The following is a 14,641-nucleotide window of genomic DNA, read 5'->3' as shown; positions in this document are numbered from 1 at the left end:
CAGCAGAAATGGATTAGGCACAGCATTCCACTCTCTGAGGGGGAGTGCGGACTGACCTCTGGGAGGTGAGATCAGACCCAGCGTGGTGTAGTTTGGATCTTTTTATGGGTTTTTTTTCCTTCTCTTCCCAAGGCTCCCTAATCTCTAGCCGGTGTCTGCCTTTTTGATTGATAGGTGTGTTGCTTAGTTACTTTGGCCCCTGTGCGCTTGTGCACCACCTCCGATATGCAGTCCATATGCATTGTTGGGAGAAAGGTTTATGGGGTGCCTGCATAAACTGGCCATAAAAATATAGGACAATATGTTGTGGAAAGCCACAAGCGGCCTCTAAGGAGGAAAGCCTCCTAACTGCCATCATGTCCCCATGCTCAGAGCAAGACCTACTTTTTTTTGTTTTTTATTTTTATTTTTTTTTTTGAGACAAGAGTCTCGCTCTGTTGCCCAGGCTGGAATGCAGTGGCGTGATCTCAGCTCACTGCAAGCTCTGCCTCCCAGGTTCACACCATTCTCCTGCCTCAGCCTCCTGAGTAGCTGGGACTACAGGCGCCCGCCACCATGCCTGGGTAATTTTTTGTATTTTTAGTAAAGACGAGGTTTCACCATGTTAGCCAGGATGGTCTCGATCTCCTGACCTCGTGATCCGCCCACGTCGGCCTCCCAAAGTACGGGGATTACAGGCATGAGCCACTGCACCTGGCCAAGAGACCCGCTCTCTTATCTGTAAACACTGTGTTCAAGGAGAAAGACACTCCTTTGAAACCCTAGAATGTGGACAGATGTGCAGGCTCCTGGTTAAGCCGCTCCCACTAGCTACTCTCCGATAAGGTAAAGATACGCTGTTTGAGTACAAAGGAGATTCAATTAAACCACTATTGCTATAGATTACACCTGTGGGCCGGGCGCGGTGGCTCAAGCCTGTAATCCCAGCACTTTGGGAGGCCGAGACGGGCGGATCACGAGGTCAGGAGATCGAGACCATCCTAGCTAATATGGTGAAACCCCGTCTCTACTAAAAATACAAAAAAAACTAGCCGGGCGAGGTGGTGGGCGCCTGTAGTCCCAGCTACTCGGGAGGCTGAGGCAGGAGAATGGCGTAAACCCGGGAGGCGGAGCTTGCAGTGAGCTGAGATCCGGCCACTGCACTCCAGCCTGGGCGACAAAGCGAGACTCCGTCTCAAAAAAAAAAAAAAAAAAAAAAAAAAGATTACACCTGTGACGCACTGTCTCCCTTTCACTGTTTCACCCTAAACATCTGCTTCTTAGATCTAAGTGATCGTACTCAATAGATAGTGTGGAGACCAGAGCTCTGAGACTTTTGCAGCCTCCATTTTGCAACTGGCCCCCTGGCTCCCACTTTTATGAACTCTTAACCTGTCTCTTTTCAATCCTTTGTTGCCACTGGACTTCGGGTACCCTGCGGGTGGTGTTGAAGCTGGTCCCCAACATTCATGAGCTTTAATGAGCTGATTATCATATGGGGTCATGGTAAGGATACGTTTTCTCGGCCGGGCGCGGTGGCTCAAGCCTGTAATCCCAGCACTTTGGGAGTCCGAGGCGGGTGGATCACAAGGTCAGGAGATTGAGACCACAGTGAAACCCCGTCTCTACTAAAAATACAAAAAATTAGCCGGGCGCGGTGGCGGGCGCCTGTAGTCCCAGCTACTCAGGAGGCTGAGGCAGGAGAATGGCGGGAACCCGGGAGGCGGAGCTTGCAGTGAGCCGAGATCGCGCCACTGCACTCTAGCCTGGGCAACAGCGTGAGACTCCGTCTCAAAAAAAAAAAAAAAAAAAAAAAAAAAAAAAAAAAAAGGATACGTTTTCTCTCTAATGCACATGCCTAGCCCTGAAGAGCGGACCCTTACTGGTTTGGTCTGGATCCTGCTGGCCAGGGTGTACTGGCTCGCTTCTCTTTTTGTTTTGGCTGCTCAGCTTCTAGCTCTTCTTATCTTGCTTCTTGCCCACTGCCCTTTTACCTTGCTTCTGCTTTCTGCTTTTAGTCATTCTGCCCTTTATTTAACTTTTAATTCCCTTTGCTACTCTCCTGCTTCGTTTCCCTATTCTCCAGCCTCACCTGAATTTTAGTTGGATTTATTTCCCATCCCCTGGCACACAAATGTCTCACCAGCGAGTCCAGTGTGGTTGTTACTTCTTGCTCCAGTCAGCATAATGTCATCAATGTAATGGACCAGTGTGATATCTCGTGCAAGGAACACGCCACTAAGATGTCTGTGAAGAAGATTACGACACAAAGCCAGATAGGTGATAGAGCCCTGAGGTAGGACCATGAAGGTATATTGCTGGCCTTCCCAGCTGAAGACAAATTGCTTCTCGTGATCCTTATGGACAGGAATGAAGAAGAATGCAATGCCCCACACTCAACCGCCAACAGCCCAAAGCCAAGACTCCCTCAGCCTGGCAGCCCGTGGCAGAGCCCCAGGAGGCTGCCTTCTTCCCAGAGCTGCTGCCCAGGAATGGACGGATGGACAGGCATCCGGGTGTCTCAAGTCAGGGCCACCCTGACACAGCTGCCCCAGGACCACAGCTCACTGAGTGCAGCCACATCCTTTATGGGCCACCTGTCAAGGTAACAAGTGACAGATGCCACAAGGCACAGTGGCCTGCCCTGCCCAGGGATGACCCTCGGGGTGGGCGGAGGGCACTCACTCAGGTCCTCTCCCCTTCCTCAAGGCTCCTTCCTCACCTGGGGTGCTCCTAATCCCAGCACCTCAGGGGCCTTCCTGTTTCATTTTCGCTGACAAATGATCGTTGAGCATCTTCCGTGTGCAGGGACAGAGAAGACAGACACGCTGGCCCCCAGGTGGGCGAGAGAGACTAGTCCATCAGTGCAGAAAACTCCCAATAGGGACAAGGGCTAGGAAGGAAGCACCAGGAAAAGTGCTGGTGGAAGATAGGGGTGACCCTACTGCAGATGGCGTGTTCAAGGAGGGCTTCTCTGAGGGGGTGACATTCACTTGATTGACAAAAGGGATGGGCAGGGCCTGTGGAAGTCTTCTAAGGAAGGGAACAGATGGTTTTTTAAACCATTAGATCTTGTGAGACCCACTCACTATCACAAGAACAACGTAGGAAAGACCCGCCCCCAGAACTCAATCACCTCCCTCCAGGGTCCTCAAGACCCGCCCCCAGAACTCAATCACCTCCCTCCAGGGTCCTCAAGACCCGCCCCCAGAACTCAATCACCTCCCTCCAGGGTCCTCAAGACCCGCCCCCAGAACTCAATCACCTCCCGCCAGGGTCTTCAAGACCCGCCCCCAGAACTCAATCACCTCCCGCCAGGGTCCTCCCACGACACGTGAGAATTGGGGGAGTTACAATTCAAGATGAGATTTGGGTGGGAACACAGCCAAACCATATCAGAAATGCTACCTGATCTCTCTTCAGCTTCGGTCTCCTCACCTGGATGGTGGAGCTGGAGCCCCCTGACTGCCTGACCCTGCTCTCTGGATTGCCTCTAGGGAGGCCACCCTGCTCAGGCCTGCTCTCACCCCTCCATGACTGTCAGTCCCTCCCAAGAAGAATGTCCTCCAAATGGAGGCTGCCGGCGGCAAAGGGAGATGAACAAGCCAAGGTTGGCCGGCCTGCACCGAGGGCTGCACGGCTCCTGAGGCCGGCCTGGGTGGACACTGGAGGGCGCTTTCTGTCTGTGGGTTTTGACCCAGCCCAGCTCGGTGAGCCTGGAGCCCTGGCTTCTGGAGAAGAGAAGTCAAGGTCTACCACAGGTCACAGGTCAGAAACAACTCTGGCCTTGTCGGATGCAAATGGAAGCCAGGTCTGGGGAAGGCACCCTCCCACAGGGCCAGCACTTCCAGCAGGGCACAACAGCAAGGCAGAGGGACAGACTCTGAGGGGCCCTTGGGGAACTCAAGCGGGGCCCACAGAGACCCTCTCTCTGGGGTTGCAAACTGGCATTGGGTGGAGGGAGATTCAGTATTGACACCTGGGGACCCTTACCCCCAAAGTGGATATTAAGGACAGAAGCACGTGAGGGAGACAAGGGGTCCCACAACACTCCCAGCCTGTCCCCAGCCTGCTTCCAGCTTCCTGGTCCTGCTCTCTTGGGGGAAAAGGGGATTTTATCTGACTTTCCCTGACTTCTGGCCTTTCCTGGGCAGCTGAAAATGACAAGTAGGAAATACTGGCTTGCTTGGAGACTTCTTTGGTTTTACCAGGAAATGGAAACTTTGGCAGATGGAGAAGGACAGGTGGGAACCCCAGGAGGAAGGGACCATGCTCTGATGGTGGAGCGCTTCCTTTTCTGTTGTTTTCTGTGATCTAAAATGAGGCAGGTTGCTTGGGATAGTTGATTTGTTTTCCAGTGATGACACTGAGGTGTTCTCGGCCTGGAATCCCACAGCCGCCACGAGCTGGGTTGTTTGGGGTTCGGGTGGTCCAGGAGTGGCTTTCGGTGTGGTGTGATTGGCAACCTCTGGACACTTTTCACTTACAGATTTTTCATCACTTGTTCCAGTGAAGGACACTCCCTGGGGTCCAGTATTAGTCACTTTTTAATGTCTTTCCATTCGTTGGGAAAAAACATTGTGGTGAATGGTGCTCTGCACTGATCATTTTTCCCTGAGGCCTGTAGGGTTCCCTGAATAGAAGGGCAGGGCCCTGGCCACCATGGAATCCAGTGTGGCACTGAGGCTCCATACAATCCTGGTGGTGCTGGCACTCCAGGCCCAGGAAGAGTTCCACGGCCATGTAGGGGTGCGTGCCACAAAAGGTTTTCAGCATCTCTGCCTCCCCAAATGTCGTGCTAAAGCCAAAGTCCATGATTTTTATATTGCCTTCCTCATTGAGTAGGATGTTTTGTAGCTCTAGGTGTGGATGTGTGATGTTCTGTAAGTGGCAGTAGTGCAGGGCTGACACAATCTGCCTGAACGTGGTTCAGGCCTCCTCTTCCTCGATGTGGCCTTGGTGGCGTATCTGGTGCTGTAGCTCTCCTCCACTGGCGTACTCCATGACCACATGGATGGTTTCCACCTTGTCAGTCACCTGGTGGAGCTGAATGATATTTGGGTGACAGAGAGTATTCATGATACTCATCTCTCTCTCTAGAGAGCAAGGCCAGCCTTCTTAGAGATGATTTGGAGGACAGTCTGGGTCCCAGTTAGCCTATGCTGGGCCAGTTCCCTGGCAGATGGTGTCAAGGATCCTATAGTTTTGTATCTTCTTGCGAGGTGAGGTGGAGGTTGATCCCGGGTCTATGGTGCCTCCCAACTACGCTGCCGCAAAGGGAGATGAACAAGCCACAGTTGCCCGGCCTGCACCTAGGGCCGCAGGGCTCCTGAGGCCTAGCATGAGTTGACACTGGAGGGGGCTTTCTCTTTGTGGGCTTTGCTCTGGTGCCTGAAGCCATTTATCTATGGTCTCTTGACCCAGCCTAGCTGGCTGAGCCTGGAGCCCTGGCTTCTGGAGAAGAGATGTCAGGCTTTGCCACAGGTCATGGGCCAGAAACAATTCTGGCCTTGTCCAGTGCCAGGCCTGGGGAAGGTGCTTCCTCTCACAGGGCTGGCACTTCCCGAGGGTGAATGGCAGCAAGGTGGGGAAGACAGACTCTGAGGGGCCGGCCCTTCGGGAGCTCAAACAGAGTCCACAGGGCCCCCCTCTCTGGGGTTGCCAACTGGCATTGGGTGCAGGGAGATTCAGTATTGACACCTCACTCCCAAAGTGGATTTTAAGGACAGCAGCACACTGGGGAGACTAGGACCCCACAACACTCCCACCCGGTTCCCAGCCCGTTTCTGGCTTCCTGGTCCTGTTCTCTTGCGGGGACCAAGACTCTTATCTGACTTTCTCTGACTTCTGTCCCTGCTTGGGCAGCTGAAAATGACGAGTAGGAAATACTGGCTTGCTTTGAGCCCCCTTTGGTTTTGCTGGGAAGGTGGAAACTTTGGCAGACGGGGAAGGACAGGGGGAAACCCCAGGAGGAAGGGCCGCTGCTCTGATGGAGGAGCGCTTCCTCTTCTGTTCTTCTGTGTGTTCTAACACGAGGTATGTGCTATGGCAGAGTTGATTTCTTTTCCAGTGTTGACGCTGAGATGTTCTCGGGCTGGAATCCCTAGCCACCATGACCAGGGCTGTAGGGGACACAGGTGCCAGGTTCTCCGTATGGTGTCAACAGCACCTCCCGGCCGACATTGACCCAGGGATTCCACATCAGCTGGTTTAGTGGGGGCCGCTCCCTGGGGCTAAGGGTGAGGAATTGTTTTACTAGTGTTTCCAGTGGAAATGAAAAAATAGGTGGGGAGTCATACTGTCACATAGCCTGAGGCGGGAAGGAACCACGGGTGGGGCTGGATGTTCTTTCAGCCTCCCTGGCAGAGATCACAGACACAGTGGTCAGCTTGGCCTAACTTCTGCGATGGCTGGCTCTGATGTGGTGGACAGAGGCAGTCCCCAGAGCAGGAATGCCTTCCCTGAGGTTCATATCCTTGCAGGGTAGGAGCTGGAAATCCTCCCGTCAGAACCTCCCTCACTGCAGCCCAGGGGGGTGAGTGACTGGGGGATCCATGCCCCAGGGGCAAACCTCTGGGCTCTGGCTTCAGCCCCACCCCGGGGAAACATGCACAGCCCCTCAGAGGGAGAGCCCTTCTGCAGGCTCTGCTGGGAGTCCTGGATTGCCTGGCAGGGCTGAGATGCCTTTGGGTAGCCTCGGGTCTCCATGGAGATGGGGGCGGGGCCAGGCAGCAGGGGCGGGGTGCCCAACAGCCAACTGCCCGCCCTCAACTGCCAAAAACCCACACTCAACCGCCAAAGGCCAAGGCCAAGGCCAAGGGCCCTCTGGCTCTGCTGCCCCCACACAGACGGAAGCCCTTTGCAGGTCCCGAGGCTCCCGGCCCTGCTCAGCGTCTCCAGAGGCCTCACCCGAGCCCTCTCCGCTGGGTCCCCATGGGCCTCACAGCGCTGACCCAGCCGCGGGGTCACTCCTCTGAGCCTCCCGACTGTCCATGGGTCCTTTGGAGCCCTGGGTTTTGGAGCTTGTCCTTCCTCAGTGCCGCCTGCTGGGATGTGGCTGCATCAGGGCCACAGCTGACCGAGGGTGGCTGTGTCCCCTGCAGGCCACCCATCAAGGGCACAGGCGACAGGCGCCCCAAAGCGCAGTGGCCGGGCCTGGCCAGGGCTGGCCCTCGGGGTGGGCAGGGACCACTAAGTCGGGTCCTCTCCCCTTCCTCAAGGCTCCTTCCTCCCCTGGGGTGAAGGGCTCCCAATCCCAGCACTTTGGGGCCGTCCTGTTTAATTCATGCCCACAAATGATCATGCAGTGTGCTGGGACAGAGAAGACAGGCACGCTGGCCTCCGAGGGGTGAGACAGACTAGTCTATCAATGCAGAAAATTCCCAATAGGGACAAGGGCCAGGAAGGAAACACCAGGAAAAGTGAGGGTGGAAGATGGGGGTGACCCTACTGCAGATGGGTGCTCAGGGAGGGCTTCTCTGAGGAGGTGACATTCACTTGATTGGCAAAACAGATGGGCAGGGCCTGTGTAAGTCTTCTAAGAGAGGGAACGGCAGTGCCCAGCGGGCTGTCCCGGGGATGGAAATAGGGCAGCGGGTGGGGGTGGGGGTGTGAGCCAGGCAGGCAGGACCCAGACACCGTGTGATGGGTGCAGTGGTGGGACCCATGGAGGCTCTGAGGAAGCCCTGGGCCTCAGAAGATGGGGAAACAGGAAGACTCACTTGGAGACCTGCACCCAGGCAGGGAGCAAGAGCCAAATGCACCGCACCCGCCTCCTGGGGCTACCCTGGGCCTCCCTTTCTTTCCCCACACCCTGCACTCTGCCACACACCCCTTCCTTGGCCAGGCTGACAGAGGAAATGGAGCCGCTGGAGGCAGGAGCACTGGACTGGGAATTAGACTTGGAGTAAAATCCAAATGCCCTATGGGCCCAGCTCTTCTCTGGAGTTTGGCTTCATGTCAACTGGGACTAGGGGATAAGGGACAGCAAGACCGGCTCTCAGACCCTTGTCACTCCATATTGCAATGCTTCTCAGTGGTCTCAGGGGCTATCTATTTTAGGAATAATTATCTGGCTATAGAAGAATAATGGAAGGAAATATGTTTCGAGTGGCACTTATATCAGGCTCTAGACTAGGTATTGCTTTTGACGGGGAGTTGCTTTTTTTTTTTCTCTCCCTTTCACGAAACATGAGTCCTGACTAGGGCCAGGAGTTAGATTCCAGTTTCTAGATTTTCATCATTCCATGCTGCACAAGGCAGACATCTAGGGGACAGAGGGGCAGACTATTAGCCTGTAAAGGAAAGATGATTTAGCTAGAGAAAATATAGGAGAAAAGGAATCAGGATGAGGGGATTAGGAAAGGGAGAGGAGGAGCTGGGGGAGAGGGAGTTGGGGGCGGGGCTGGGACAAACAAAAAGGAGGTGTGGAGGGGTCCAGGGAAGTAAAGTCCAAGAGGATAGTGGGGACCAGAGTCACAGCCTTAGTGGGGCCTCAGGAGAGCAGCAAGCTGTGTCTACCTTGGAAAGGTGGAGACAGGACTGCAGTGAGCTGGGCGGGGAGGAAGCGGGAGGGGGCAGAGCAGAGGAAGCAGGGGACAGACTGGAGGAAGAGATGGTGCACTGGGTCAGGTGGGGCAGAGGGGCCCTCTGGTCTCCAGGAGGCGTCATGCTGTCCTTCAGCTCATCCGTAGCTTTGGATAGGAGGCCTTTGAAGGCCACAGGGTTGCCAGATGCCTTCTTGACTAGAATCATGTTCAATGACCCCGGCAGCAACTTGGACACCTCCGTCTTCTGCTGAATGCCACTGGACCGGGTGTGCTGGGCACATAGCAGCATTGGCCTCTTGCCTGGCTCCCACCCGCAGCTGTTGGAATCTACACATGTCCAACCTGTCACAGGTTTTTAATGTTCTTGAACCTCAAGGCCTTAGTGCAATAAAATGCAGGAAGTGCAGCTTGACTGCCCCACCTACTCGATTTTTGTCTTCAGCCATTCAACTATGTTGGGGCAATCATTTTGCTTGTTTTCTTTGGTGGACACACATGTAACGTAATACTTTTAAAAGAATTGAAAGGCATCTCCTGGCAGCCCTGTGGCAGCCCCAGCTTCTTGACAGCAAGGCCACATCACAGCTTCAGGCTGCCCAGCTTGGAGGACACTGGCTTCCTGTGATGATTGTCACTGAGCCAGGGACCTTTCTGGGTCTCCCCCACTGCTGCTGGTGCTCTGGCTGGAGGGAGAGGGCACGGGGTCATGCTGGGGGCTTCACTGGAAATGGCTGGCTTCCTTGGTAGGCCGGCAGGTGCACTGGCAGGAACGGTGGTCTTCTGCCCTGACTTCTGGCCCTCCTCGGGCAGCTGAATTTTGGAAGTCTCAAATGCTGGTTCACTCTGAGCCCTCTTCAGTTTCTCCCAGAAGGTGGAAACTTTGGGGGTTGGGGAAGAAAAGGTGGGAACTCTAGGAGGAAGGGACAGTGCTCTGATGGCGGAGTGCTTCCTCTTCTGTTTTTTTGTGCAAATGAGGTAGGTGGCCATGGGATAGTTGAATGTTTTTTCTTTGACACGGAGATGTTCTTGGCCTGGAATCCCATGGCCACCATGAGCTGCGTTGCTGGGGTTCGGGTGGTCCAGGAGTCACTCTTGGTATGGAGTCAGTAGCATCTTCTGGCCACTGTCCACCCACAGGTCCCTCATCGGTTGTTCCAGTGGGGGTCACACCCTGGGGTCTAGTGTTAGTAACTTTTTTTTTTTTTTTTTTTTTTTTTTTGAGACGGAGTCTTGCTCTGTCACCCAGGCTGGAGTGCAGTGGCCGGATCTCAGCTCACTGCAAGCTCTGCCTCCCAGGTTCACGCCATTCTCCTGCCTCAGCCTCCCGAGTAGCTGGGACTACAGGCGCCCGCCACCTCGCCCGGCTAGTTTTTTGTATTTTTTAGTAGAGACAGGGTTTCACCGTGTTAGCCAGGATGGTCTCGATCTCCTGACCACGTGATCCGCCCATCTCGGCCTCCCAAAGTGCTGGGATTACAGGCTTGAGCCACCGCGCCCGGCCTAGTAACTTTTTAATAAATCTATTTGAAATGAAAACAAAAATGGAGGCAACGTGTACTTTCCTATTATGTTTTGTTCTTGATGTGCATAGATAGAAGGGCAGAGCCCTGGCTACCATGTGGTATAGCATTTTTCTAAGCATACCTCCACAGCGGGCACTGACACTCCTGGCCCAGGAAGAGTTCTGGGGCCACGTAGGGGGTACGTGCCACAAAAGGCTGGCAGCATCTGCTTCTTCGTAAGTGTGGTACTGAAGCCAAAGTCCAGGTATTTGATGTTGCCATCCTCATCCAGTAGGATGTTTTATGGCTTTAGGTCTCCATGTGCGATGTTCTTTAAGTGGCAGTCCTGCAGTGTCGACAGAATCTGCCTGAACCCAGTGTGGGCCTCCTCCTCCTCCTCGATGTGGCCTTGGTGGCATATCTGGTGGTGCAGCTGTCCTCGTCTGGCACACTCCATCTCCAAATAGTCGGTGTCTATGGTGTCAATCACCTGATGGAACTGAATGTTCAGATGCTTGAGGGGCTCCGTGATACTGACCTCTCTGGAGAGTGATGCGGGGGGAGCCAGCCTTCTTTGGTATGGTTTCCATGGCTACCTGGGTCCCCGTCAGCACATGCTGGACCAGTGTGACCTCACTGAATGTGCCCCGGCTGATGGTCTTGAGGATCCTTTCGGATCTCTTCATCAAGTGCGTTGGACGCCAATCCCTGCTCCATGGTGCCTCCTAACTACCCTGACTACAAATCCTACCTCTGAACTATGCTAACTGAGGCACAACACCAACTCCGATAACTAGGCTAGACTCGCACAGGCCGCCCGGGGAGGGTGGAGCCCAAGAACCCTCCCCAGGGCCTGATCTCCTTTGCCATGTTCCCTGTGTCATTTTCCCGTGCACAAGAGAGGGGGAGGGGTGTGCCCAGAAGCTAAGAGCCACTCCCCTCCTCATCCTGTCATGGGCACTCCTCTGGGGTCACACCCTCACCCTTGCCCACCCTGGAGCCCCTGTTTTGCTTCGAGGGGACCCGGGGCAGTGACTTTCGAATCACACCTGAGGCCCTGGGTGCATGCACGGCCATGTGGGGGCAGCTAGTAGGTGTCCCCAGAGAGGCCCTGTGGTCATCCTCTGCTCCGGGGCTGTGCGCAGGCCCCAGAGGCACAATCAGACTTCAGGGGCACAGCCAGAAGACACTTCCCCTCCACCGTCCCCTTTAGACTGCAGAACCCCCTGGAGGATATCCAAGCGCACACACTTTATGCTCCCCAGCCGCCCCGTGAGGGCTCGCCCTGGGTTAGTGTGAACAAATGGAAGCTGCTCCCGTGGGCAGGTCGAGGGCCTCTGGCGCTCCATTGGATGCTGCCCATAAAGATCCCGGCCATGGCCTCCCGCGGGGCTGCAGTATCGCTCTGGCTGCCTCCAAATGGAGAGAGGACTGCAGTGACCTGGGCAGGGTTGGGGGAGGAGGTGGCAGGGCAGAGGAAGCAGGGGCACACAGGAGGAAGAGACGGTGCCCTGGGCCGTATCTTCTCTCCTACCCTAACATGAGCCAAATTAGAACAACCTGGATGAAGAAAAGACAAGAGAAGAGCAGGGCAGAAGAGAAGTGCCCCAGGAAACACCGTCCCGGCTTTTACATTCCACTAGGTGGGATGGAGGCGCCCTCTGGTGTCCAGGAGGCTCCAGGCGTTCCATTTCACCTCTTCCTTTGCATAGGAATGCTTTCAAGGCCACACAGGCACCAGAAGCTTCCTTGATTTGAATCCCATGCCGAGACCCCTCCGCCACTTTGCATGCTTCTGTCCTCCACGCTTCTGTCCTCGACGAGGCCTCCAGGATGGGGGTGTCAGACACACAACAGTGAGGGTGTCTTGCCCAGTTATCCCATGCAGCCACTGGAGCCCACACGTGGCTGACCTGTCATATGTTTGTAGTGTTCTTTGACCTCCGGACCTTCGTCCTCTCCATTCTAAGTGCAGAAATACATTTGACATGGACCCTCTCAGGTGTTTTGCAATACGCAATACATTATCATTGACTCTGGTCACCCTGCTGTGCACTGGATGTGAAAACCTCTTCCTCCTGTCCATCTCAGACTTTGATCCTTTGACCAACAACTCTCCATTCTCTCCCTCTTTCCCACCCCCACACCTGATACCCAGCCCCTGGTCACCATGGATCTACTCACTACTTCTATGGGGCCAACATTTTTCGATCAACACTTCCGTAACTTCATGTGGAATTTGCCTTTCTGAGGTGATGGAGATGCTAAGATTTCATCACTCCATGGTGCACACATCTATCTAATCCTCACATTGTACCCCATAAATGAATACAAGCATGATTTGCCAATTAAAAATAATTAAAAAATAATAAACAGCTGGGCGTGGTTGCTCACGCCTGTAATCCCAGCACTTTGGGAGGCTGAGGCGGGCGGATCACGAGGTCAGGAGATCGAGAACATCCTGGCTAACACGATGAAACCCCATCTCTATTGCAAATACAAAAAATTAGCCGGACGTGGTGGCGGGCGCCTGTAGTCCCAGCTACTTGGGAGGCTGAGGCAGGAGAATGGCGTGAACCTGGGTGGCAGAGCCTGCAGTGAGCAAAGATCATGTCACTGCACTCCAGCCTGGGTGACAGAGGGAGACTTTGTCTCAAAATAATAATAATAATAATAATAATAATAATAATAATAATAATAAACATATGACTCAGAGACATTTTCTAAAAACAAAAATAGAAACCAACAAAAACATAATAAATAAAATAAAATGCAGAAAAGGCAGCTTGCCCGCCCCTCCCCCGTGCTTGGTTTGTGTCTGGGCCACAGCTGTCCCCTGGGTTTACTGGAGCCACCGTATTTCTCCATCCACAGTGGGACTTTGGGGCCAGGAGGAAGCAAAATGTTTTTGAAGACAAATCTAGTGGCTCCCTGGCAGCCCTGGTTCTCTTCACAAGGAGAGGCTGAGGTCACACCATCTGATGCCCAGTGGAGAGGACACTGGCTTCCCAGGCTGTTCCCTGGGGACAGGTGACTCTGGGTCTCCCGCATGGACAGAAATGACGTCCTGGGATGTTCCCTGGGGACAGGTGACCCCTGGGTCTCCTGAATAGACGGAACTGGCTTCCTAGGATGTTCCCTGGGGGCAGTTGACTCCTCCTGGGCTGCTCCCACTGCTGCTGGTGCTCTGGATGGAGGGGGAGGCCACAAGGCCACACTCGGAGATGTGCTGGTATTGGGTCATGTCACCTCCAGGCCCAGTAGGGGACAAGCAGGCAAGGTGGCGTCTCTGGGCATCTTCTGCCCCGGCCCTGGTCCTCCTCAGGCTGCTGGATTTCTGAAGTAAAGGTGGGAAAGGTCACAGTGAAGACCTTTTTCACCAAACATTCCAGCCTTTGACTCCCCTTTGGTTGGGACAGAAAAGTTGGATTTAACTTTGGGGGATGGGGAAGGTAGGTGGCCATGGAATAATTATATATATATTTTTTCCTACTGGGGATTCCTCAATGTGCCTAGAATGTCATGGCTACCAAGAGTCAGGCTGTCAGCTTGTCAGGGGGCCCAGGTGACTGGAGCAGCTCTATGTGTGGCCTGAGGGTTCCCTGGCTAGTACTGACCCAGGGGTCCCGCATCAGCTGGTCCTCTGTGGGTCACTCTCTGGGGTCAAGGATCAGAAATTTCTTGACAAATATTTCAATTCGGAAGGAATATGGACAGTACATATTTTCCTTGAAGTATGTTTTTTTTGAGCCTGAGAAGTTCTGCCTGCCAAATGGCGGGGCCCTGGTCCCATGTGGTAGAGGAGAGAGCCAAGACCCACACGACCATGGTGGGGCTGTGATACTTGTGGCCCAGGAAGAGTTCTGGGGCAGCTTAAGGGGAGTCCCAGCAAAGGCGCTCAGTTTCTGGCCTTGGGAATCTGTGGTGCTGAAGCCAACGTCAGCTGTTTTTGTGTTGTGCTCTTCATCCAGGAGTCCTGCCACTCAGGTCTTGGCGGCTGACTTTGGTAGCAGTACTGGAGGGCAGATAGTACTTGCAGAAACATGGCTTGAGCTGCCTCCTCCTCCATGTGGCTGGGCTGGAGTGTTTGGTGGAAAAGGTCTTCACTATGAGTATCACCATAGCTCAGTATGGGATGTCCGAGGTTTCAATGACATGATATGGCTTTATTATGATGGCGGCACTCAGGGCCTTCGTGACTTCTACCTTTCTATGTAGATGTAGAAGGCTGGGGGAGCCCCTAATTTTATTTTTACAGCCACCTGAATCCCAGTGAGTTTGTGCTGGGTCAACTTCACCTCACCCAGGCTTCCCTGGCCAATGGTCTTGAGGACTTTGGCATTTTTAAGGGCCTCCTCGATGGTGGAAGCCAGACCTGGAGAAGGTGCCTTCTCACAGGGCTGGCACTTCCAGAGGGGAGTGGCACTGGGGTGGGGGCACAGACTCCAATGGGCCCTTGGGGAGCTCAAGCAGGGCCCACAAGATTCCCCCTCTCAGATTGCAAATTGGCATTGAGTGGGGGAGATTCAGTATTCATACCTGGGAGACACTTGCCCTCAAAGTGAAAGGAAATCCTGGGGAGGCTTTGGTGCTCCAGCAGGCAGACGGTGG

The sequence above is a fragment of the Macaca mulatta genome, chromosome 2 (genome assembly GCF_049350105.2).
Source record: "Macaca mulatta isolate MMU2019108-1 chromosome 2, T2T-MMU8v2.0, whole genome shotgun sequence".
NCBI classification, from domain to species: domain Eukaryota; kingdom Metazoa; phylum Chordata; class Mammalia; order Primates; family Cercopithecidae; genus Macaca; species Macaca mulatta.
Note: the sequence above shows the minus strand (reverse complement) of the source record.